This window comes from Pan troglodytes, chromosome 14 (genome assembly GCF_028858775.2).
Source record: "Pan troglodytes isolate AG18354 chromosome 14, NHGRI_mPanTro3-v2.0_pri, whole genome shotgun sequence".
In the NCBI taxonomy this organism is placed as follows: Eukaryota; Metazoa; Chordata; class Mammalia; order Primates; family Hominidae; genus Pan; species Pan troglodytes.
The window spans coordinates 22444482-22469481 of NC_072412.2; the positions used below are offsets into that span (position 1 = coordinate 22444482).

The window sequence follows — 25000 nt, forward strand, 5'->3', positions numbered from 1 at the left end:
GGTATTAAAATGTAATTTATGTGAACTAGCCATATTAATCTCATTTAATTAAGTGAATAAGTGTTTTCTACAAAACCACTGAAAACAATTTGCATTCAATACAGTCAAAACCAAAAATCCCAATTAAATTCTGACATGATTTGGATGTGCGTCCCCTCCAAATGTCATGGTGAAATGTGATTCCCAATGTGGAAGGTGGGGCCTAATGGATGGTATTGTATCATGGGGGTGGATCCCTCTCAAACGGCTTAGCACCATACCCTTGGTGAAGAGTGGGTTATCACTCCATTAGTTCACATGACATCTGGTTGTTTAAAAGAGTCTGGGACCTCTCTCTTCTCTCTTGCTCCTACTCTTACCACGTGATGCACCTGCTCCTTCTTTGCCTTCTGGAATGATAGGAAGCTTCCTGAGGCCCTCACTGGAAGCATACGCTGAAGCCATGTTTGTACAACCTGCAGAATTGTGAGCCAATTAAACCTCTTTTCTTTATAAATTACCCATCCTCAGTTATTTCTTTATAGCAGTGTAAGAATCGAGTAACACAGAAAATTGGTACTGAGGAGTGAGCCATTGCTATAAAGATACCTGAAGGTGTGGAAGCAGCTTTGGAACTGGGTAGCAGGCAGAAGTTAGAAGAGTTTGGAGGGCTCAGACAGGAAGATGACAGAAAGTTTGGGACTTCTTAGAGACTTATTAAGTGGCTGTGACCAAAATGCTGTTAGAAATGTGGGCAGTGAAGATCAGGCTGAGGAGGTCTCAGATGGAAATGAGGATGTTATTGGGACCTGGAATAAACATCACCTGTGTAATGCCCTAGGAAAGAGCTCAGCTGCATTGTGTCCACAACCTAGGAACCTATGGAAGTTTGAATTCAAGAGTGATGACTTAGTGTATACTGCAGAAGAAATTTCTAAGCAGCAAAGTATTCAAGAAGCAGTCTGGCTGCTTCTAATAACCTACAATCAGATATAAGAGCAAAAAAAAAAACTTTCAAATTTGAATTTATATTTAAAAGGGAAGCAGAGTGGAAAAGTTTGGAAAATTTGCTGATTGGCACTGTGGTAGAGAAAGAATTCAAGCAGGCTACAGAGCAATCACTTACTAGAGAGCTCAGCATGGCTAAAAGGGAGCCAAGTGCTAATATCCAAGACAATGGGGGAAAGGCCCTGAAGACATTTCAGAGATCTTCGAGACAGCCCATTCCATCACGGGCACAGAGGCCTAAGAGGAAACCATGGTTTCAGGGACACTGCTTCCCACATCACAGCTGCTCTAGCTCCAGCTGTGCCTCAAAGGGCCCCAGATACTACTCAGAGGCCATCGCTGTGGAAGGCGCAAGCCATAAGCCTTGGTTGCTTCCACATGGTGTTAAGTCTCCAGGCCCGCAGAATGCAAGAGGAAGCTTGGCAGCTTGCACCTAGGTTTCAGAAGACGTGTAGAAAAGCCTGGATGTCCAGTCTGAAGCATGCTGCAGGGACACAGGCCCCACAAAGATACTGTACTAGAACAGGGCTGAGAGGAAATGTGGGGGTAAAAGCCCCAAAGTCCCTACTGGGGCATTGCCTAGTGGAGCTATGGGAAGGGAGCCACTGCCCTCCAGACCCCAGAATCGTCAAGCTACCAGAAACTTGCATCTTGAGCCTGGAAAAGCCACTGGCACTCAACTCCAACCCATGAGAGAAGCCACTGGGACTGCACCCTGTAAAGCCACAGGAGTGGTGCTGGTCACCTTGAGGTGCCATGTTATTGCCCCTTTCCTTTGACTGATTTCTCCCTTTTGGAATGGCAACATTTACCCAATGCTTCTATTACCATCATATCTTGGAAGTAAATAACTTGTTTGTATTTTATAAACTCAAAGTGGAAAGAGATGAATCTCAGATGAGACTTAGGACGTTGGACTTCATGCTGGAATGAGTTAAGACTTTGGGGGACTTTTGGGAAGGGATGATTGTATTTTACAATGTGAGAAGAATGTGAGATTTGGGGGAGCAAGGGAAGAATGATATGGTTTGGATATTTGTCCCCTACAAGTTGCATGTTGAAACGTAACCTCCAATGTAGGAGTTGGGGCCTGATGGGAGGTGTTTGGGTCATGCAGGTAGATCCCTCATGATTGGTTTAGTGCCGTCCCCTTGGTCATGAGTAAGTTTTCACTCAGTTAGTTCACAAAAGACCTGGTTGTTTAAGAGTCGGGGTTTTGAGGGTTTTTTTCCAAGATGGAAGATTAGAGGCATTATTAGCATGCCTTTCCTACTTGGAAAGACATAACAGTTTGTAGAGAATTATGCTGTGAACTTGCTTCCAAGAAGCAACACGGGAACTTAATTAAAAAAGCTGAAAGAAAGCACACTTTGAAAGAAGCAGTGGGCAGCAGCTTACACCATGAACCAGATGGGAAGCTCCCCACAGGAGACAGTGAACCTGCTCACACACCCAGCATGTCACTACGTCAACCAACATCTTAGAAAGCCATCACACAGATTCTCTATAACCAAGGAACTCATACAGACTCTTCACCACTGAAAGTACCCATAGCCAAAGCTAGTTGACAATAACCTATAAATATTAAAGTCATATCCTCAAGGTGCAAAAAAGAATTTAAAAAATCCCAGCAGAATCAAAAAATAAATGCAAAATTAATTAGAAGAAATAGTTACCCAAATGAGAAGGAACCAGAGAAATAGTTCTGGCCATATGAAAAAACCGGGTTTTATAAAACTTGCAAAAGCTCACATTGAGTCTCCAGCAGTGGTTCTAAACCAATGAAATCTTTGAAATACCAGATAAATAATTCAAAGTGTTTATTATTAAGTTACTCAAGGAAATACAAGAAAAAAGTGAAAACTAACATGAAAAACTTTTTTTATATACTTTAATTTCTAGGGTACATGTGCAAAACATGCAGGTTTGTTACGTATGTATACATGTGCCATGTTGCTTTGCTGCACCCATTAACTCGTCATTTACATTAGGTATCTCCCCTAATGCTATCCCTCCCCCATTCCCCCACCCCACGACAGGCCCCAGTGTGTGATGTTCCCCTTCCTGTGTCCAAGGGTTCTCATTGTTCAATTCCCACCTATGAGTGAGAACATGCGGTGTTTGGTTTTCTGTCCTTGCAATAGTTTGCTCAGAATGATGGTTTCCAGCTTCATCCATGTCTCTACAAAGGACATGAACTCATCCTTTTTTATGGCTGCATAGTATTCCATGGTGTATATGTGCCACATTTTCTTAATCCAGTCTATCATTGATGGACATTTGGGTTAGTTCCAAGTCTTTGCTATTGTGAACAGTGCCACAATAAACATAGGTGTGCATGTGTCTTTACAGTAGCATGACTTACAATCTTTTGGGTATATACCCAGTAATGGGATCGCTGGGTCAAATGGAATTTCTAGTTCTAGATCCCTGAGGAATCACCACACTCTCTTCCACAATGATTGAACTAGTTTACACTCCCACCAACGGTGTAAAAGCATTCCTATTTCTCCACATCCTCTCCAGTACCTGTTGTTTCCTGACTTGTTAGTGATCGCCATTCTAACTGGTGTGAAATGGTATCTCTTTGTGGTTTTGATTTGCATTTCTCTGATGACCAGTGATGATGAGCATTTTTTCATGTGTCTGTTAGCTGCATAAATGTCTTCTTTTGAGAAGTGTTTGTTCATATCCTTTGCCCACGTTTTTGATTTGTTTCTTATAAATTTGTTTAAGTTCTTTGTAGATTCTGGATATTAGCCCTTTATATACTTTAATTTCTAGGGTACACGTGCAAAACATGCAGGTTTGTTATGTATGTATACATGTGCTATGTTGCTTTGCTGCACCCATTAACTAGTCATTTACATTAGGTATCTCCCCTAATGCTATCCCTACCCCATTCCCCCACCCCATGGACAGGGGTGGGTATTTAGTGCTGTAAATCAGATGAGTAGACTGCAAAAATTTTCTCCCATTCTGTAGTTTGCCTGTTCACTCTGATGGTAGTTTCTTTTGCTGTGCAAAAGCTCATTAGTTTAATTAGATCCCTTTTGTCAATTTTGACTTTGGTTGCCATTGCTTTTGGTGTTTTAGTCATGAAGTCCTTGCCCATGCCTATGTCCTGAATGGTATTGCCTAGGTTTTCTTCTAGGGTTTTTATGGTTTTAGGTCTAACATTTAAGTCTTTAACCCACCTTGAATTAATTTTCATATAAAGTATAAGGAAGAGATCCAGTTTCAGCTTTCTACATATGGCTAGCCAGTTTTCCTAGCACCATTTATTAAATGGGGAATCCTTTCCCCATTGCTTGTTTTTGTCAGGTTTGTCAAAGATCAGATGGTTGTAGATAAGCGGTGTTATTTCTGAGGCCTCTGTTCTGTTCCATTGGTCTATATATCTGTTTTGGTACCAGTACCATGCTGTTTTGGTTACTGTAGCCTTGTAGTATAGTTTGAAGTCAGGTAGGGTGGTTCCTCCAGCTTTGTTCTTTTTGCGTAGGATTGTCTTGGCAATGCAGGCTCTTTTTTGGTTTGACATGAACTTTAAAGTAGTTTTTTCCAATTCTGTGAAGAAAGTCATTGGTGGCTTGATGGGGATGGCATTGAATCTATAAATTATCTTGAGCAGTATGGCCGTTTTCATGATATTGATTCTTCTTATCCATGAGCATGGAATGTTCTTCCATTTGTTTGTGTCCTCTTTTATTTTGTTGAGCAGTGGTTTGTAGTTCTCCTTGAAGAGGTCCTTCACATCCCTTGTAAGTTGTATTCCTAGGTATTTTATTCTCTTTGTAGCAACTGTGAATGGGAGGTCACTCATGATTTGGCTCTCTGTTTGTGTGTTATTGGTGTATAGGGATGCTCCTGATTTTTGCACATTGATTTTGTATCCTGAGACATTGCTGAAGTTGCTTATCAGCTTAAGAAGATTTTGGACTGAGACGATGGGGTTTTCTAAATATACAATCATGTCATCTGCAGATAGGGACAATTTGACTTCCTCTTTTCCTAACTGAATACCCTTTATTTCTTCCTCTTGCCTGATTGTCCTGGCCAGAACTTCCAACACTATGTTGAATAGGAGTGGTGAGAGAGGGCATCCCTGTCTTGTGCCAGTTTTCAAAGGGAATGCTTCCAGTTTTTGCCCATTCAGTATGATATTGGCTGTGGGTTTGTCATAAATAGCTCTTATTATTTTGAGATACGTCCCATTAATACCTAGTTTATTGAGAGTTTTTAGCATGAAGGCTGTTGAATTTTGTCGATGGCCTTTTCTGCATCTATTGAGATAATCATGTGGTTTTTGTCTTTGGTTCTGTTTATGTGATGGATTACGTTTAATGATTTGCATATGTTGAACCAATCTTGCATCCCAGGGATGAAGCCAACTAGATCTTGGTGGATAAGCTTTTTGATGTGCTGCTGGATTTGGTTTGCCAGTGTTTTATTGAGGATTTTTGCATCGATGTTCATCAGGGATATGGGTCTAAAATTCTGTTTTGTTGTGTCTCTGCCAGGCTTTTGTATCAGGATGATGCTGGCCTCATAAAATGAGTTAGGAGGATTCCCTCTTTGTCTATTGATTGGAATAGTTTCAGAAGGAATGGTACGAGCTCCTCTTTGTACCTCTGGTAGAATTTGGCTGTAAATCCGTCTGCTCTTGGACTTTTTTTGGTTGGTAGGCTATTAATTATTGCCTCAATTTCAGAGCCTGTTATTGGTCTTTTCAGGGATTCAACTTCTTCCTGGTTTAGTCTTGGGAGGGTGTATGTGTCCAGGAAATATCCATTTCTTCTAGATTTTCTGGTTTATTTGCATAAAGGTGTTTATAGTATTCTCTGATGATAGTTTGTATTTCTGTGGGACCGGTGGTGATATCCCCTTTATCATTTTTTATTGTGTCTATTTGATTCTTCTCTCTTTTCTTCTTTATTAGTGATCCTAGCAGTCTATCAATTTTGTTGATCTTTTCAAAAAAACCAGCTCCTAGATTCATTGAATTTTTGAAGGGTTTTTTATGTTTCTATCTCCTTCAGTTCTGCTCCGATCTTAGTTATTTCTTGTCTTCTGCTAGCTTTTGAATTTGTTTGCTCTTGCTTCTCTAGTTCTTTTAATTGTGATGTTAGGGTGTCAATTTTAGATCTTTCCTGCTTTCTCTTGTGGGCATTTAGTGCTATAAATTTCCCTCTACACACTGCTTTAAATGCGTCCCAGAGATTCTGGTATGTTGTGTCTTTGTTCTCATTGGTTTCAAAGAACATCTTTATTTCTGCCTTCATTTCATTATTTACCCAGTAGTCACTCAGGAGCAGGTTGTTCAGTTTCCATGTAGTTGAGCGGTTTTGAGTGAGTTTCTTAGTCCTAAGTTCTAATTTGATTGCACTGTGGTCTGAGAGACAGTTTGTTGTGATTTCTGTTCTTTTACATTTGCTGAGGAGTGCTTTACTTCCAACTATGTAGTCAATTTTGGAATAAGTGTGATGTGGTGCTGAGAAGAATGTATATTCTGTTGATTTGGGGTGGAGAGTTCTGTAGATGTCGATTAGGTCAGGTTGCTACAGAGCTGAGTTCAAGTCCTGGATATCCTTGTTAACCTTCTGTCTCATTGATCTGTCTCATATTGACAGTGGGGTGTTAAAGTCTCCCATTATTATTGTGTGGGAGTCTAAGTCTCTTTATGTATCTCTAAGGACTTGCTTTATGAATCTGGGTGCTCCTGTATTGGATGCATATATATTTAGGATAGTCATCTCTTCTTGTTGAATTTATCCCTTTACCATTATGTAATGGCCTTCTTTGTCTCTTTTGATCTTTGTTGGTCTAAAGTCTATTTTATCAGAGACTAGGATTGCAACCCCTGCTTTTATTTTGCTTTCCATTTGCTTGATAGATCTTCCTGTATCCCTTTATTTTGAGCCTGTGTATGTCTCTGCACATGAGATGTGTCTCCTGAATACAGCACACTGATGGGTCTTGACTCTTTATCCAATTTGCCAGTCTGTGTCTTTTAATTGGGGCATTTAGCCCATTTACATTTAAGGTTAATATTGTTTTGTGTGAATTTGATCCTGTCATTATGATGTTAGCTGGTTATTTTGCCCATTAGTTGATGCAGTTTCTTGCTAGCATCGACGGTCTTTACAATGTGGCATGTTTTTGCAGTGGCTGGTACTGGTTTTTCCTTTCCATGTTTAGTGCTTCCTTCAGGAGCTCTTGTAAGGCAGGCTTGGTGGTGACAAAATCTCTCAGCATTTGCTTATCTGTACAGGATTTTATTTCTCCTTCACTTATGAAGCTTAGTTTGAAATTCTGGGTTGAAAATTCTTTTTTTTTAAGAATGGTGAATATTGGCCCCCACACTCTTCTGGCTTGTAGACTTTCTGCCAAGAGATCTGCTGTTAGTCTTACGGGATTCCCTTTGTGGGTAACCTGACCTTTCTCTCTGGCTGCCGTTAACATTTTTTCCTTCATTTCAACCTTGGTGAATCTGACAATTATGTGTCTTGGGATTGCTTTTCTCAAGAAGTATCTTTGTGGTGTTCTTTGTATTTCCTGAATTTGAATGTTGGCCTCCCTTGCTAGGCTGGGGAAGTTCTCCTGGATAATATCCTGAAGAAATTTTTCCAGCATGATTCCATTCTCCCCATCACTTTCAGGTATACCAATCAAACGTAGATTTGATCTTTTCACATAGTCCCATATTTCTTGCTTTGTTCATTTCTTTTTATTCTGAAAAAGTTTTTTTTTTTTTAATTTCAGATATGAGTAAAAAAAAATCTCTAAAGAGATAGATCAAAAAACAAAAACCAGTCAGAACTTTTGGAAATGAAAGACACATTTAGGGAACTATAAAATGCAGTGGAAAGTTTTAACAATAGACTAGTCCAAATAGAAGAAAGAATTTCAGAGCTCGAAGACAAGTCTTTTGAATTAACTGAATCAGACACAAATAAAGAAAAGCAAATTTAAAGAAATGAGCAAAATCTCTACAAAATATGGAATTATGTAAAACAATCAAACTAAGAATCTTAGGTGTCCTGAGAGAAAAGAAAAAACAAAATGTTTGGAAAATGTATTTAAGGGAATAATTTAGGAAAACTTTCCTGGCTTTGTTAGAGATTTAGACATCCAAGTACAAGAAGTTCAAATAACTTTTGGGAGACTCATTGCAAAAAGGACATCACCAAGGCATACAGTCATCAAGCTATCTAAAGTCAATGTGAAGGAAAACATTCTAAGTGCAGTGAGACAAAAGCATCAGGTAACCTATGAAGGAAAACCTATCAGACTAACAGCAAATTTCTTAGCAGAAACCTTACAAGTCAGAAAGGATTGGGGTACTATCTTTAGTGTCATTAAAGAGAACAACTGTCAGCCAAGAATTTTGTATCCAGACAAAGTAAGTTTCATAAATGAAGGAAAAATAAAGTCTTTATCAGACAAGCAAATGCTGATGGAATTTGTCAGTACTAGACTAGCCCTAAAAGAAATGCTGAAAGGAATTCTAAATTTTGAACAAAAGGTCAATACACACCAGAATAGAAACTCCTGAAAGCATAAAATTCACAGGGGTTATAAAACAATAACACAATGAAGGAAAAACAGTCACTAGGTAACAATCAACATGATAACTCGAACAGTACCTCACATCTCAATATTCACATTGAATGTAAGTGGTCTAAATGCTCCACTTAAAAGATACAGGTTAGCAAAATGGATTAAAAAATCACAAACAAAATATCTGCTGTTTTCAGCAGACAACATGGAAGGATTCTCATAGACTCAAGGTTAAGGGGTCGAAAACAATATTTCATGCAAATGGAAACCACAAGTGAGCATGAGTAGCTATTCTTACATCAAATAAAACAGACTTGAAAGCAACAATGTAAAAACAAAACCAAAAAATGTAGTTATATAATGATGAGAGGATCAGTACACCAAGAAGCTATAACAATCCTCAATATATACGTACTTAAGTCCAGAGCTCTTAGATAGATAATAAAAAATTACTACTATACCTAAGAAAAGAGACAGACAGCAAAACAATAACAATGGAAGACTTCAATACTCCACTGACAGCATTAAACAAATCATTGAGGCAGAAAGTCAACAAAGAAAACTGGACTTAAACTGTACTCTAGAACAAACACACAAAATATATTTATATAACATTATACTCAACAACTGCAGAATATCCATTCTTCCCATCAGCACATGAAACATTCTCCATGGTAGATCATATGATAGGCCACAAACCAAGTCTCAATAAATTTTTTTAGAGCAAAATAATATCAAGTATCTTCTCAGACCACAGCAAAATAAAACTGGAGATAAATTCCAAAAGAAACCCTCAAAATTATACAAATGTATGGAAATTAAAGAATCTGTTCCTGAATGATTTTGGGGTTAACAATGACATTAAAATGGAAATTTTAAAATGTTTCAAAGTGAATACGAGTGAGTCAACTTATCAGAACCTCTGGGATATAGCAAAAGCAGTACTAAGAGGAAAGTTTATAGCCCAAATTCCTACATCAAAGTTTGAAATACCACAAATTGCAAACCTGACCTCACACCTCAAGGAACTAGAGAAACAAGAATAAACCAAACCCAAAGCTACCATAGGAAAAGAAATAACAAAGATCAGAGCAGAAACGAAAAAAATACAAAAGATCAATGAAACAAAATCTGACTTTTTGAAAATATTTTTAAAAATCATTAGCTATATTAATCAAGAAAAGAGAGAAGATTCAAATAAGATCAATTAGAAATGAAAATGGAGACAGTGCAACTGACATCACAGAAATACTAAAGATCATTTGAGTTTCCTATGGACACTTCTGTGCACACAAAGTAGAAAATCTAGAGGAAGTGGATAAATTCCTGGAAACAAACAACTCCTTTAGTTTGAATCAGAAAGAAATAGAATTCCTGAACAGACCAATAACAAGCAATGAGATTGAATCAGTAATAGAAAAAACTGCTGAAAACAACAAAAAAGCTCAGGGCTAGACAGATTCACATCTGAATTCAAAAGACTGAGGAGAAAGAAATTCTCCCTAACTCATTATACGAACCCAGTATTACCCTGATATCAAAGCCAGGAAGGAAAATATCAGTAAATGAAAACTACAGACTAATATCCCCAAAGAATATAGATGCAAAAATCCTCAACAAAATACTAGCTGACTGAATCCAACAGCACTCCAAGAAAATAATTCACCATGAGCAAGTTGGTTTCATTCTAGGGATGGTTCAACATATGCAAGTCAAGAAATTTGATTCGTCACCTAAACAGAATTAAAAACAAAAACCATATGATCATCTCAGTAGATGCAGAAAAAGCATTAAACAAAATCTAGCATTCTTTTCTGATAAAAACCCTCAACCAACTAGGCATAGAAGAAATATATCTCAAAATAATAGAAGCCATATATGACAAACTCATGGCCAACATTATACTGAAAGGAAAAAAGTTGAAAGCATTCCCCCTAAGAACTATTACAGAACAAGACGAGGATGCCCATTTTCACCACTTGTATTCAACATCATACTGAGTACGATGCAGAGTAATCATGCAAGATAAAGAAACAAAGGGCATCCAAATTGGAAAAGAAATCAAAGTATCTCTGTTTGCCAATGATGCGATCTTATAGCTAGAAAACCCTACACACTCCTCCAGAAGACTCCTAGATTTGATGAATGAATTCAGTTAAGTCTCAGGTTACAAAAATAAATGTACACAAATTAGTAGCACTGCTATGCACCAACAGCAACCAAGCCGAGAATCCAATCAAGAAGTCAATTCATTTTACAATGGTTACAAAAAAAATAATACCGAGAAATATACTTAACCAAGGAGATGAAAGATCTCTTCAAGGATAACTACAAAACATTGCTGAAAGAAACCATAGATGATGCAAGCAAATTGAAATACATCTCATATTCATGTATTAGAAGAATCAATATTGCGAAATGACCATACTGCCCAAAGCAGTCTACAAATTCAATGCAATTTCTATTAAAATACCAGCATCATTCTTACAGAATTAGAAAATATAATCCTAAAATTCATATGGAACCAAAAAAGTGCCTGAATAGCCAAATACATCCTAAGCGAAAAGAATAAATCTAAAAATATCACATTACCCAACTTCAAATTATACTACAAGGCTGTAGTAACCCAAACAGCATGGTAGTGGTATAAAAGTAGATACATAGATCAATGGATCAGAATAGAGAACCCAGAAAAAAGTGAAGTACTTACAACTAACTGATCTTTGACAAACCATACAAAAACATAAACTGGGGAAAAGACATCCTATTCAATAAATGGTGCTGGGAAAATTGGATTGCCTAGGTCGTGTAGAAGAATGAAATTGGATTTCTACTCTCACCATATACAAAAATTAGCTCTAGATGGGTTTAAGACTTAAATCTAAGACTTGAAACCATAAAAATTCTAGAAGAAAATCTATAGAAAACTCTTCTGGACAATGATTTAGGTGACTAAAACCTCAATAGTAAATGCAACAAAAGCAAAAATAAATGGAACCTAATTAAACTAAAAAACTTCTGCACAGCAAAATAAATACTCATCAGAGTAAACAGACAGCCTATAGAATGGGAGAAAATATGTACTAATTATGCATCTGACAAAGGACTAATATCTAACTTGGGAAAAAAGAGATTTTAAAAAAAGTTAATATCTGGAATCTACAAGGAAATAAAACAGATCAGCAAGAAAAAAAAAAAAACGAATAATATCATTAAAAAGTAGGCAAAGGGGCCGGGCACAGTGGCTCATGCCTGTAATCCCAGCACTTTGGGAAGCCGAAGCAGGAGGATCATGAGATCCAAACATCAAGACCATCCTGGCCAACATGGTGAAACCCTGTTTCTACTAAAAATACAAAAATTAGCTGGGTGCAGTTGCACGCACCTGTAGTCCCAGCTACTCAGGAGGCTGAGGCAGGAGAATTCGCTTGAACCTGGGAGGTGGAGGTTGCAGTGAGCCAAGATTGTGCCACTGCACTCCAGCCTGGAGACAGAGTGAGACTCCGTCTCAAAAATAATAATAATAATAAAATAAGTAGGCAAAAGACATTAATAGACATTTCTCAAAAGAAGGTACAAAAATAGCCAACAAATATGAAAATACGCTCCATACCACTAGTCATCAGGGAAATGCAAATTAAGACCACAATGAGATACCACCTTATGCCAGCCAGAATGGCCACTATGAGAAAGTCAAAAAACAATAGATGTTGATGCGAATGTGGTGAAAAAGGAATGCTTAGACACTGCTGATGGGAATGTAAAATTAGTAGAACCTCTACAGAAAACAGTATGGGGATTTCTCAAAGAACTAAAAGTAGATTTAACCTAGCAATCCCACTGCTGGGTATCTACCCAAAGGAAAAGAAGTCATATCAAAAAGACACCTGCACACATATGTTTATCACAGCACAATTCAAAATCACAAAGATATAAAATCAACCTAAATGCCCATCAAACAATGTGTGGATAAAGAATATGTGATATACCTGAGGTCAGGAGTTCGAGACCAGCCTGGCCAACATGTTGAAACCCCATCTCTACCAAAAATACAAAAATTAGCCAGGTATGGTGGCAGGCGCCTGTAATCCCAGCTACTCAAGAGGCTGAGGCAGGAGAATTGCTTGAACCTGGGAGGTGGAGGTTGCAGTGAGCCAAGATCACGCCACTGCACTCCAGCCTGGGCAACAGAGCAAGACTCTGTCTCAAAAAAAAAAAAGTGCTATATCACATATATATATATGATATATGTAATTGTGGTGTGTGGATATATACACCATGGAAATATATTCAGCCATGGAAAAGAGTGATATAATGTCTTTTGCAGTGACTTGGATGGAATTGGAGGCCATTATTTTATGTGAAGTAACACTCAGGAATCAAAAATCGAATGCCACATGTTCTCACTTATAAGTGGGAATTAAGCTATGGGTATGCGAAGGCATACAGAGTGGTAAAATGAGCATTGGAGGCTCAGAAGAGGGGAAAGTGGAGGGTGAGAAGTGGGTGAGAGATGAAAAACTACCTATTGGGTACTATGTACACTACTTGGGTGATGAGTGCACTAAAATCCTAGACATCACAACTATACACACATAACCAAAAACCATTTGTGCACCTAAAGCTATTGAAATAAAAGAATAGTAAATAAATAAATTTAAATTCTCTCTTCTCTCTCTCTTGCTTCTGTTCTTGCCATAAGATATACCTGATCCCTCTTTGCCTTACACCATGATTGGAAGCTTCCTGAGGCCCTCACCAGAAGTAGATGTTGGCATCATGCTTGCACACCCTGCAGAACCAAGAGCCAGTTAAATACCTTTTCTTTGTAAATTACCCAGCCTCAGGTATTTCTTTGTAGCAATGCAATAATGAACTAACACAAATTCCAAAGAAAGTCAAACATTGAAAAGCAAGCACTAGTAACTAGCATTTCAAATCTGTGAAATAAAAGATACCAAATTATAAACAACAGTGGAATCTTACCACTGATAAATACAGCTCTGGTTACTGTTGTTCACTTTCTTTTTATTTCCAATAAGAAAAATCAACTTTGTTAAACTTAAATATGAGACACACCCAGAAAGATGCAAGTTGTGCCCAGACAAGTTGATGAAGTTTGGCAGTTGGGTTTTCTGAGACCCACTGAGCCAGGCTGCAGGTAATTTGTCCCGACTGCCTAGCAGCCTGATGCACGAACAGAATCTGATCCACCAGGACCACTGGCCTCTACTGTGAGGAGTGTCTACAGGAGCATGGTCACTACAGACCTGATGTGGAGATTGGCAAATTACAACCAAATCAACCCCTGGGGGAGCTGGTGATGTTTGTAGCACACATTGGTCACTGCCACCCAGATAATCCAAGTCACTTTTTTCAATTGCTGAAAGATCTGCTGTGCTACAGCCACACCGTCTTGGATCCAGAACTTCAATGACATTTTGCAAATCTTTGATCTTCCTTTGAAATAAGAATCACAGCATTCAAAGAGTTGCAGTTACAAGCTTCTCAGAAGGCTTGTACACTCAGAGTGTGGCTGATATCAAGAATATAAATGTAAAATACAAGAACAATAAAGTGAATATAGGATTTCAGAATTCCACGCACACCTAAGAGACAGCAATGCCATCCCAGCTAAAATATCTTTGGGTGTAATGATTTAACTCAATGGAAGAAACATTTGGAATGCTGCCCAAACTGTCAGTGTTAACTTAAGTGTGTGTTTCACTAAAGTCACCAAGATACAGGCTGCTGCTTTGAAATTCTTCTAAGGAAACGGGGTGGCAACTCAGGATCTGAATATGAAGGACCTTCCAGCGTAGATGCCACAGGGAGGAGAAGCTTCAAACGCAAGGCTGGAACAGGCTTTGAAAGTGCTGATATTAAAAGAAGAAGAAGAAGAAATAAAAGAACAGTAGCAGAGATATTTAAATTTCCAGCCATTACTTGATTAATGATCCTCAAAGTTCTGCAGAAAAATAACTAAAGCAGCTGGAGAGCTGTAAGGAGAGGTATGAAGTGAGGCTGATGCCCAGGAACCTAATCTCCAGATTGGTGGAAATTTATGGGCTTTTTCTCTTTTGTGTTGATCCTCTCGTGTGGAGATTTCTGCAGCCTCATCGAAGAGAAGTAATCAGATCCTTCTGTCTGCTGCACAAGCAGGTGGCCAACAATTCTGTAAGGGAGAGGAGCCCTGGGGTGTCATGACAGTAGGAATCAATGCTATAAAAAAAGTAACAACTTGATACCCTCACATTGTGACTAAAGAACCCCCCAGTATTGGCCCAGTGAAGAATACACAAACATAAAGATGTGATCATTTCTGCTAGGATTTTGATTCTGTTCTTCTGAGTGCCAAATTCTCAGATACTACAGAAGAGATTCTGGGGCAAGCCTACAGAGGCCTCAACAGAAGCAAGAGTGCAAGAATATGGATAACTAAATGCTACAGATTACATTTCAGGAGGGGGAATTCTGAAGTCAAGAAAGAGAATGTTGTGAACAGTGAAGAAGGGTGAGGAAGTACCAGTCCTGAGGAGGAGGGAGATGCCCGTGGTGGGTGGGTTGACATGTGTCACTCTTCTGTGAAGAACAGCAGGGACTTTCCAAGGAGGTGCCCAGCATGCCTGTGGAGGAGGAGGGAGCCAAATCTGCTGCCCTCAGCACCAGTTGCCTTCTAAGCCAGGAAGACTTCCAGAAAATCTACAGGCCCAACTATATAATGAACCCAGGGCTGCCCTGGGAAAGCCACAAACTGAAAGATACTGAAATAAACAGCATTGATGGGCCAAGAGACAAGTTACTGTCAGTTGAGGATACTGAACGCTTTAAAAAAAAAAAAAAAAAACACTCATCTTCAGGAAGACTAGCCGCTGCAGTGGCTGGAAAGACTGACTGAAAAGAATATGTTAGAAAGAAAACCAATATGAGTGCAGTTTCCAGTGCCCCAAATAAAGAGAAGAAAAATCACTTTATATGATAGTGTATTATAGCCAGAATGTCCAGTCAAAAAATAGATGTTCCTTCAGAAAAAAAGCAACTAGCACCATGAGATGTACTTTTGGAAAAAAGGGAAATAGAATAAATTATCTTCCAAACCAGTTTTTCATTCCAAGGATAATGCTGAATTTGTGTAATTGCTCTGAATATTAGTCAATAGTCAGTCCAAAAATATTTGCTTATGTTTAAAAGTACAGAGATAATATATTTTTGAAAACCACAGTTTATAAAAAGATAAAGGGAATTTTATTTCAAGGACAGGATAACACAGTGGCTATTTTGGAGGGTGTGTGCTGCAGTGGGGTGCATGCATCGTTACTATTGGTTGCAGACTCAGCTCTGAACAAAAAGATATAGTCAAGAAAGTGTGACTTCTTCATCCCGTCTGCCTCAGTCCCCAGCCCCTTCCTACCTCTTGCTCACCCACACCCTCTCAGTAGCCAGTCTTTTCCATTTTAGGTTTATCCGTCCTCCATTTCATTTGCAAAAAAATGACCACATATATGTTTTCTTAGGCTCCCATCATACTTACATGAGGATAGCATACAGTAGGTAGTCTTTTGAACTTTACTTTTTCACTGAATAGTATGGCCCTCAAAATTACTCCATATTAATTCATAAACATCTTCCTTATTATTTTTCACAGCTGCATAGTACCCTATTATGTGGAGTTGCCGTGATTATTCAGCTATTCACCCATATATGTGAACATTTAAGTTGTTCTCACTGTTGTGCCGTTATGTCACAAAGAGTAACAATTGCATATGTATTTTGTTTTTTGTTTTTTTTTTTGGTTTGTTTTTTTTTTGTTTTTTTTTGAGACGGAGTCTCCCTCTGTCGCCCAGGCTGGAGTGCAGTGGCGCAGTCTTAGCTCACTGCAAGCTCCGCCTCCCAGGTTCACGCCATTCTCCTGCCTCAGCCTCCCGAGTAGCTGGGACTACAGGCGCCCGCCACCATGCCGGGCTAATTTTATGTATTTTTAGTAGAGACGGGGTTTCACCATGTTAGCCAGGATGGTCTCCATCTCCTGACCTCGTGATCCACCAGCCTCGGCCTCCCAAAGTGCTGGGATTACAGGCGTGAGCCACGTGCCCGGCTGTATTTTGTTTTCTTGGAGGTATATCCTCAGGGTAGATTCCTAGAAGTGGGATTGTAGATATGTACATACTTAGTTTTGTTCAATTTTATCAAATTGTGCTCTAGAAGATGGTAACAATTTAGATTCCCAGCGGCGGTGTAGGAGAGTATATTTTCTGACAGCCTCAGACAACACAATGTGTCTAAATTATTTCCAGTCTCACAGGTGAGAAGTGGCATGTGAGTGTTGCTTTAATTTGCATTTCTGTAATGATGAGTGTGTTTGAACATTTTTTTCATAAGTTTGAGGGCCATTTTTGTATCTTTGTTGTGAATTATCTCATGACTCTTTTTCCATTTTTCCATCAGAATTGTCATTTTTTATTCCTCAGTAGTTAAGAATTCTTTACCAATTAGGCATTTTAACTTTCTGCCCAGGGTATATGTTGCTAAGATTTTTCTATCCAATTTTTAAGTTGTCGTCCAACTTAATCAGGTATTTTAAATCATGTAACACTTTTATTTTTACTTGTTATTGTTATGTATTCAAACATAGAATCTTTTTTTCATTGCCTCTAGATGTTGAGTCATTGCTTGAAAGACTTCCTTGTACCAAGGTTATAAAGGAATTCACCTATGTTTTCTTGTAGTGTTTGTATGATTTCACTTTTTAACACTTAGATCCCTAATTTATGTGAAGTTTATTCTTATGTGGTATGAGATATGAATCTAAATTTATCTTTTCTAAGTTGTTATCTGAACATCATTTACTTAAAAGTCCAGCCTTAGGCCAGGTGCAGCGGCTCACACCTGTAATCCCAGCACTTTCGGAGGCTGAGGCAGGTGGATCACCTGAGGTCAGGAGTTCAAGACCATATGGAGAAACCCCGTCTCTATTAAAAATACAAAAATTAGCCAGGCGTGGTGGCACGTGCCTGTAATCCCAGCTATTTGGGAGGCTGAGGCAGGAGAATTGCTTGAACCTGGGAGGCAGAGGTTGCAGTGAGCCGAGATCACACCACTACACTCCAACCTGTGTGATAGAGTGAGACTCTGTCTCCAAAAAAGAAAAAAAAAGTCCATCTTTAAACTTGAAATGTCGTCATTATCATATACTAGATTTCCATGTCTATCAGAGTCTAATTATTACTTTATCCCACTAGTCCAGTTGTGTCCAGTCTTTTGCCTTCCCTGGGCCACATTGGAAGAAGAATAATTGCCTTAGGCCCCATATAAAATACACTAACGATAGCTGATGAGCTAAAAAAAAAATTGCAAATTAATCTCATAATGCTTAAAGAAAGTTTACAAATTTATGTTGAGCTGAATTCAAAGCTGTCCTGGGCTGCATGCAGCTGGTGGGCTACAGGTTGGAGAAGCTTGCCCTAGTCTATTCGTGTTTCCATGCCTAGATACCACACTTTTAATTATAGAGACTTCATGGTATGTTTTAATGTCTAGTAGGGCTGGCCTTTTTTGTGTTTTCTTTTTCCAAGCTATTCTTGTATGTTTGTTTTTCCATATGAACTTTTGCATCAATTTGCTCATTCTATAACATAGTTTATTGGCATTATTACTGTATTGCATTGAATTTATAAATTAACTCTGGAAGAAATGACATCCTATAATGTTGGGTCACCCTATCCAAGAATGTGGAATGTCTTTTCATTTATTCAAGTGTCTTTCAGAAGTATTACAAATTTTTCCTCATATATTTTTCACACATCTTATTAAATGAATTTCTAAATTTTTAATCATCTTTGTTGTTATTGTAAATGGCACTTTCTCCACTATTATTTATTTTAACTTTTGTTTGTATGTATTCAAGTTATTGGTTATTGTTTGTTAATTTTATATCCTGCCAGTTTGCTGAATTTTTTATTAGTTGAGTTACTTTTATCAGAGACTTTGGGGTTTGTCAGATACACTATTATATCATCTGCAAATATATAATGTTACTTTACTCAATCACACACCTCTAACTGATTTGACTTTATAAATAAGTTTCATTGACTAAAACCTCTGCTCCACAATGTTGAGTAGCAGTGGACAAAGTGGATATCCTTGCCTTGTTTCCAATCTTAGTGGAAATGCTTCTAGTCTTTCTGTATTAAGTAAAATACTTGCCTTAGGGTTAAAATACATCATTTTACCATGTTAAGACAGCATCCCTCAATGCCTATTTTCTAGAATGTTCATTGATCATAAATGTGTGCTGAATTTTGCCAAATACTTTTTCAGCATCTATGAAGATAATATGATTTATTTTTATTAGATTAATTAGTATGATGTTAATCATTCCTCACTTAAAGTCAATCTTGCATTCCTGGAATAAATCTCACTTTATCAAGGTATATTATTTTCTTAATGTGGTGTTGCGCTGTGCTTCTTTCTGGTACTTCTATTTAGAATTTTTTGCATTCATGAGTAATGCTAGCTTATAGTATTTTTTTCCTTATGCTTGCTTTTCTCATTTAAGTATCAGTGCTAAGCTTACTTACTTTCAATACTCTGGAATAATTTACAGAGCATTGAGACTATCCAGCTTTTGAAAGTTTGTTAGAATTCGCTTGTGACACCATCTGTGCTTGGTTCTTTTTGTGGGGTAGTTTTTTAACTTCCCCATTTCTTGTATAAACACAGGTCTGATTAAACTTTCTCATTTAATGAGATCAATTTTAGCAATCACTATTTCCCCGTGGAACTGCCTGTTTCATCATGGCTTTCAAGCTTATTTGCAGAGTTCTACATAGTTGTCTCTCCTTTTTTATTTCTTCTAATTCAATGGTTACTTTTCACTTGTCATTCCATGTGTTGTGTATTTGTGTTTTCTCATTTTTATCAACTTAGCTAGTGTTTTATTTTGCTAATTTTCTCAAAAAACAGAATTTTGATTTATTAGATCTCTTTTATACTGTTTTCTTCCTTGTTAATTTCTGCTTCTATCTTTATTATTTCCTTCCTTGTGCTTTCTTTTGACTCACTTTGTTGTTCTATTTCTAGGCTTTTGAATTACGAACTTAGTTCTTTTTTTTTTTTTTTCTAAACAGAATTTTCGCTGTGTTGCCCAGGCTTCAGTACAATGGCACGGTCTCAGCTCACTGCAACCTCCGCCTCCTGGGTTCAAGCAATTCTCCTGCCTCAGCCTCCCAGATAGCTGGGATTACAGGCGTGTACCATCATGCCCAGCTAATTTTTGTATTTTTAGTAGAGATAGGGTTTCACCACGTTGGCCAGTCTGGTCTCAAACTCCTGACCTCAGGTGATCTGCCCACCTCAGCCTCCCAAAGCGCTGGGATTACAGATGTGAGCTACCACGCCCAGCCAGTTTATATTTTTATTGACAGAGGTGTTTAGTACAATGAAATTTCCTCTTGTCACTGCTTTACATGCATGCCACAGATTCTAAAATATAGTGTTTTCAAGTCATAATTTTCCTTAATTCTGTAATTTCTGTTTGTATTTCACCCAAAAGTTATTTAAAGAGAGACTTTTAAATTTCTGGGTGAATGGGTCTTTTTGCTTTTTATTTGTGTCAGCAAATTCTAGATTTATTGCATTGTGTTTACGGAGTATTATGTGTGGTCTTTCTACGTTATGAAAGTCATTGATGTTTGTTTACCTTGTGCCCTGATGTGTGATCAGTTTCAGTGAATGTGCCCCGGGCACTTGAGGAGAGTGTGTATCCTCCATTATCAGGACTTCACCGTCAGTATATGTCATAAGACTTGCCTTGTTGAGTTCTTTTTAGGTCATCTCCTCACTTGTTAATCCACTTGACCCGTCTTGTACTGAAAGTTGTGTATTAAATCCAGCATTATTAGTGTGTTCTATGGGTCCTCACATCTTTTATTTTTGTTTCATAAAGGTGGTTTCTGTGATATTTGCGGGATAGGTATTTGTAAATATTATGTCTGTGTTGTGGGTTGTAATTTTAGCATTAAAAATCTTTTTTGTCATATTTAACGCTTTTGACTTGAATTCCACTTTGTCTGATATCAGGATTTTTATCCCAGCTCATTTAGTATTCATTTCCTGCATTACTGTTGTCCATTCCTTAAGTGGCTTCTCACTAAGTCTCCTCATCTGTCCTCTCCATGGCCTTCACTCACCATAATTCCTGTGATGGAGCAGGTGTGTGAGAAGTTGTAGTCCTGGCACTTGTTAATTTTTCTCCCTCAACTCACAGTTCTGCCTTTAAGTAATGCAAGGGTGTGTTTTTCTTTCTTTCTTTCTCTTTTTTTTTTTTTTTTTTTTTGAGATGGGGTCTTGCTCTGTCTCCCAGGCTGGAGTGCAGTGGTGCGATCTTGGCTCGCTACAAGCTCCACCCCCCAGGTGCAAGCTCCACCCCCCAGGTTCACGCCATTCTCCTGCCTCAGCCTCCTGAGTAGCTGAGACTACAGGAGCCCACCACCATGCTCGGCTAATTTTTTGTATTTTTAGTAGAGACGGGGTTTCACCGTGTTAGCCAGGATGGTCTCGATCTCCTGACCTCGTGATCCACCGGCCTCGGCCTTCCAAAGTGCTGGGATTATGGGCGTGAGCCACTGTGCCCGGTCTGTGTGGAATTTTTATGGCTGTGAAACTATTCCTTAGAGTATGGGGATGACCTTTTGGGAAACTGATTACTATATAGCCAGCGTGGTCATCAGCCACCCAGAAGTCCATCCTTTTCCAATTTAATAATGCTATGAAATTTTAAAAATTCCATAGCATTATTTTAATGGCTATGTAATATTTCAAGGAATACATGTATAATAATTTGATTCACTAATTGAAATTAGATTTTTTCAGTTCAGTTAATGCCGCAGTTCATAATTCAGGCTACCCTTTTATATTTAATAGGTTATACAATAAATTTTTGTCAAATAAATGAAGAGAGGAATGAATAAAAGATTGTGTAGGATGGGATGGGCTGAGAAACCAGTTGGCAGGTAGGATAGTGTTCTAATGGATGGAATATATATATATATATATATATATATATATATATATATATATATATAAATGAGGACGTTGTTTAACCTTTACAATGATTGATTATTACAGTCAGGGTTTCCAGATGGCAGAAGATTGGTTAAAAGTGATCATCTGGCTGGGCGCAGTGGCTCATGCCTGTAATCCCAGCACTTTGGGAGGCAGAGGTGGGCGGATCACTTGAGGCCAGGAGTTCAAGACTAGCCTGGGCAACATGGCAAAACTCCATCTCTACTAAAAATACAAAAGTCAGCCAGGTGCCTATAGTCTCAGCTATTCAGGAAGCTGAGGCAGGAGAATCGCTTGAACCCGGGAGGCGGAGGTTGCAGTGAGCTGAGATCATGCCACTGCACTCCAGCCTGGGCGACAGAGCGAGACCCTGTCTTTAAAATAAAAAAAAAAAGTGATCATCTTACAGCATTTTTGGAAGGCTGTGTAAGTTTTGCATATGATTATCAGGGACATTTACTAGAAATAACCTAAGTTTCACTGGCATAGCATAACTAGCTTTGTCTGCTCAGGAAATTCTCAAGCCTGGTCTCTTATTTTATTTCATTTTATTTTATTTAACACAAGTAAAGGTCATTAGTGCCAGGCTTATGAAGTAGAACTGTATAATACAAGATTTTGCCACAAAAGTAGTAGAGCTAACAAGCACAGCTTTGTGCTTCCAGCCCAGTCCTTTCTCTGTGATACCACATTTGCAACAGCAGAATATACGTTTCCTTTTTTTTAAAGGACTTTGCAATATTTGTTTCTAAATGATTTTATTTTAAATTAAAGATATCCTGAGGAACAAAAGAAGGTTGCTAATGAGACACATTGTATATAAGGAAGAATTTGATGGTATTTTCACCAGAAAAACCCTTAAGCTAATTTCCCAAACTTAATTAATCAGATCACAAAACCATTAACTTTTTCTCTTTGTACCAAAGCCTTTCATTAAAAATGGTGCTGTACAGATAGCTCTTTTCTTATCAACAAGGTAGAATTTAAATTTTATTTCTTAAAGACCTCTACTGCAAAAGACGATTACATCCTCAGCTCTAATCAATGTCCAACTAGGTTAAAAAAAAAACCTCTAGAATATTAATAAAAGTTAGAAGATTAATTACAAACTCCATAACTATTGAAGAAAGTGCAGTTGCCTCTGAAGTGGAAAGCGTATTTAAATTTAAACATGCAGGGTCTATTTTTAATAAAATGGAGGTGGGATTTTATTCACCGCTATGCCTTTGCTCAAGTAGTTTCCTTTACCTGGAGATCCCTGTTCTTCCTTCATCAGGGAAGCATGAACGCTTTCTTTTTTTCTTTTCTTTCTTTTTTTTTTTTTTTTTTTTGAGACAGAGTCTCGCTCTGTTGCCCAGGCTGGAGTGCAGTGGCCTGATCTCAGCTCATTGCAACCTCCACCTCCCGGGTTCAAGCAATTCTCCTGCCTCAGCCTCCCCAGTAGCTGGGACTACAGGCGCACGCCGCCACACCCAGCTAATTTTTATATTTTCAGCAGAAACGGGGTTTCACCGTGTTGCCCAGGTTGTCGCGAACTCCTGATGAGCTCAGGCAATCTGCCCGCCTCGGCTTCCCAAAGTGCTGGGATTACAGGCGTAAGCCACCGCGCCCAGCAGGAAGCATGAACTCTTTCTTCCAAATCAGTTCAGGCATCGCGTCTCCGGACGCTGCTCTTAGCCTCGATGGATGGACCATGGATTCCTAGTCAAGACTCTCTCATGCTTGCATCCCAATGCTTAGCAAATTGTCCTGAAACCAGGCTTACATGCTTTTCTTTTTAGTGAACCACAGAATTCTTTAAGCTGTGAGCTATATCTCACTCATTTGCACATTGTCAATGCTTAGCACAGAACCTTGTACATAAAAAGCATGCAATAGATTTGTATTGAATGGAACCATTCACTTTCCTGCATTTTCTTTCATTTGAGGAACAGTTTATGTGGATTTGCTGCTCAGACTTACTATGAAAATAAACTTATTTGTTGACTATTTTATTGATATAATAACTATAGAAAAAAATTGTCACAGTTCAACCCCTTATACTTAATAAGGCCTCCTAGAATTGTAAGATGAACCTCTAGTGAGCAAAACAGTGAACTCTTACTGGATTAATTATTCTAATTATTTCTCAATTTTAAAGTCAGATAACTTGATAGTCACCATTAAATGCATATCAGTGACCCAGAAGAGATAAACAGGAACTCTGAGTCTCAGATGGGGAAAATAACATTACAAATACCAAAAAATAAAGTGAAGCTTTTAAAAAAAAAAAAAAAAAGGAGATGTAACATAGAGAAAAAAGTCAACTTTATAACTGGCACTCTTGCCAAAAATATTTATTTATTTAAATGAAGACTCACTGGAGGGTTTTAAATACAAATTAATAAAATTAAGAACACTTGGATGACCATGTCCAAAACGGATCAATGCATTAATAGAAAGGCTTTACTTAATGTCTACCAGGTATCCAAAAATTTTTATGAGAACTGTTAGGGTCAGAGGGGACACACACACAAAAATTATAACATATGACTTATTTTCTCAACTTCTTTTTTTTTTTTTTTTTTTGGAGAGGTAGTCTCACTCTGTCGCCCAGGCTGGAGTGCAGTGGCGTGATCTCGGCTCACTGCAAGCTCCGCCTCCCAGGTTCACGCCATTCTCCCGCCTCAGCCTCCCGAGTAGTTGGGACTACAGGTGCCTGCCAGCACACCCAGCTAATTTTTTGTATTTTTAGTAGAGACTGGGTTTCACCATGTTAGCCAGGATGGTCTCGATCTCCTGACCTCGTGATCCGCCTGCCTCGGCCTCCCAAAGTGCTGGGATTACAGGCGTGAGCCACCGCGCCCAGCCTAATTTTTGTATTTTTAGTAGAGATGGGGTTTCTCCATGTTGGCCAGGCTGGTGTCAAACTCCTGACCTCAGGTGATTGGCTCGCCTTGGCCTGGCAAACTGCTAGGACTACTGGTGTGAGCCACTGTGCCCAGCCTCAACTTACTTTTACAGATAAGAATATAGGCCAGACATGGTGGCTCACACCTGTCATCCTAGCACTTTGGGAGGCCAAGGCTGGCGGATCACCTGAGGTTAGGAGTTCGAGACCAACCTGGCCAATATAGTAAAACCCCGTCTCTACTAAAAATACAAAATTAGCTGAGCGTGGTGGCGCATGCCTGTAATCCCAGCTACTCTGGAGGCAGAGGCAGGGGAATCACTTGAACTTGGGCGGCAGACATTGCAGCGAGCGGAGATCGCACCATTGCACTCCAGCCTGGGCGACATGAGCAAAACTCTGTCTCAAAAAAAAAAAAAAAGAATATAAAGCTAACATAAACAAATTGGGGAACTCCTAATTTCTTAAGTAGATGATGAAGGCTGTGCTCTAGGGAGATTA

General features: G+C 38.6%; 1 protein-coding gene across 6 annotated transcripts in view; it reads left to right on the plus strand.

The window, feature by feature from the left end:
• The window catches only part of SGCG (sarcoglycan gamma), a 166236-nt gene that overhangs the window by 95037 nt on the left and 46199 nt on the right, over positions 1-25000 (plus strand). The window lies entirely within an intron of this gene.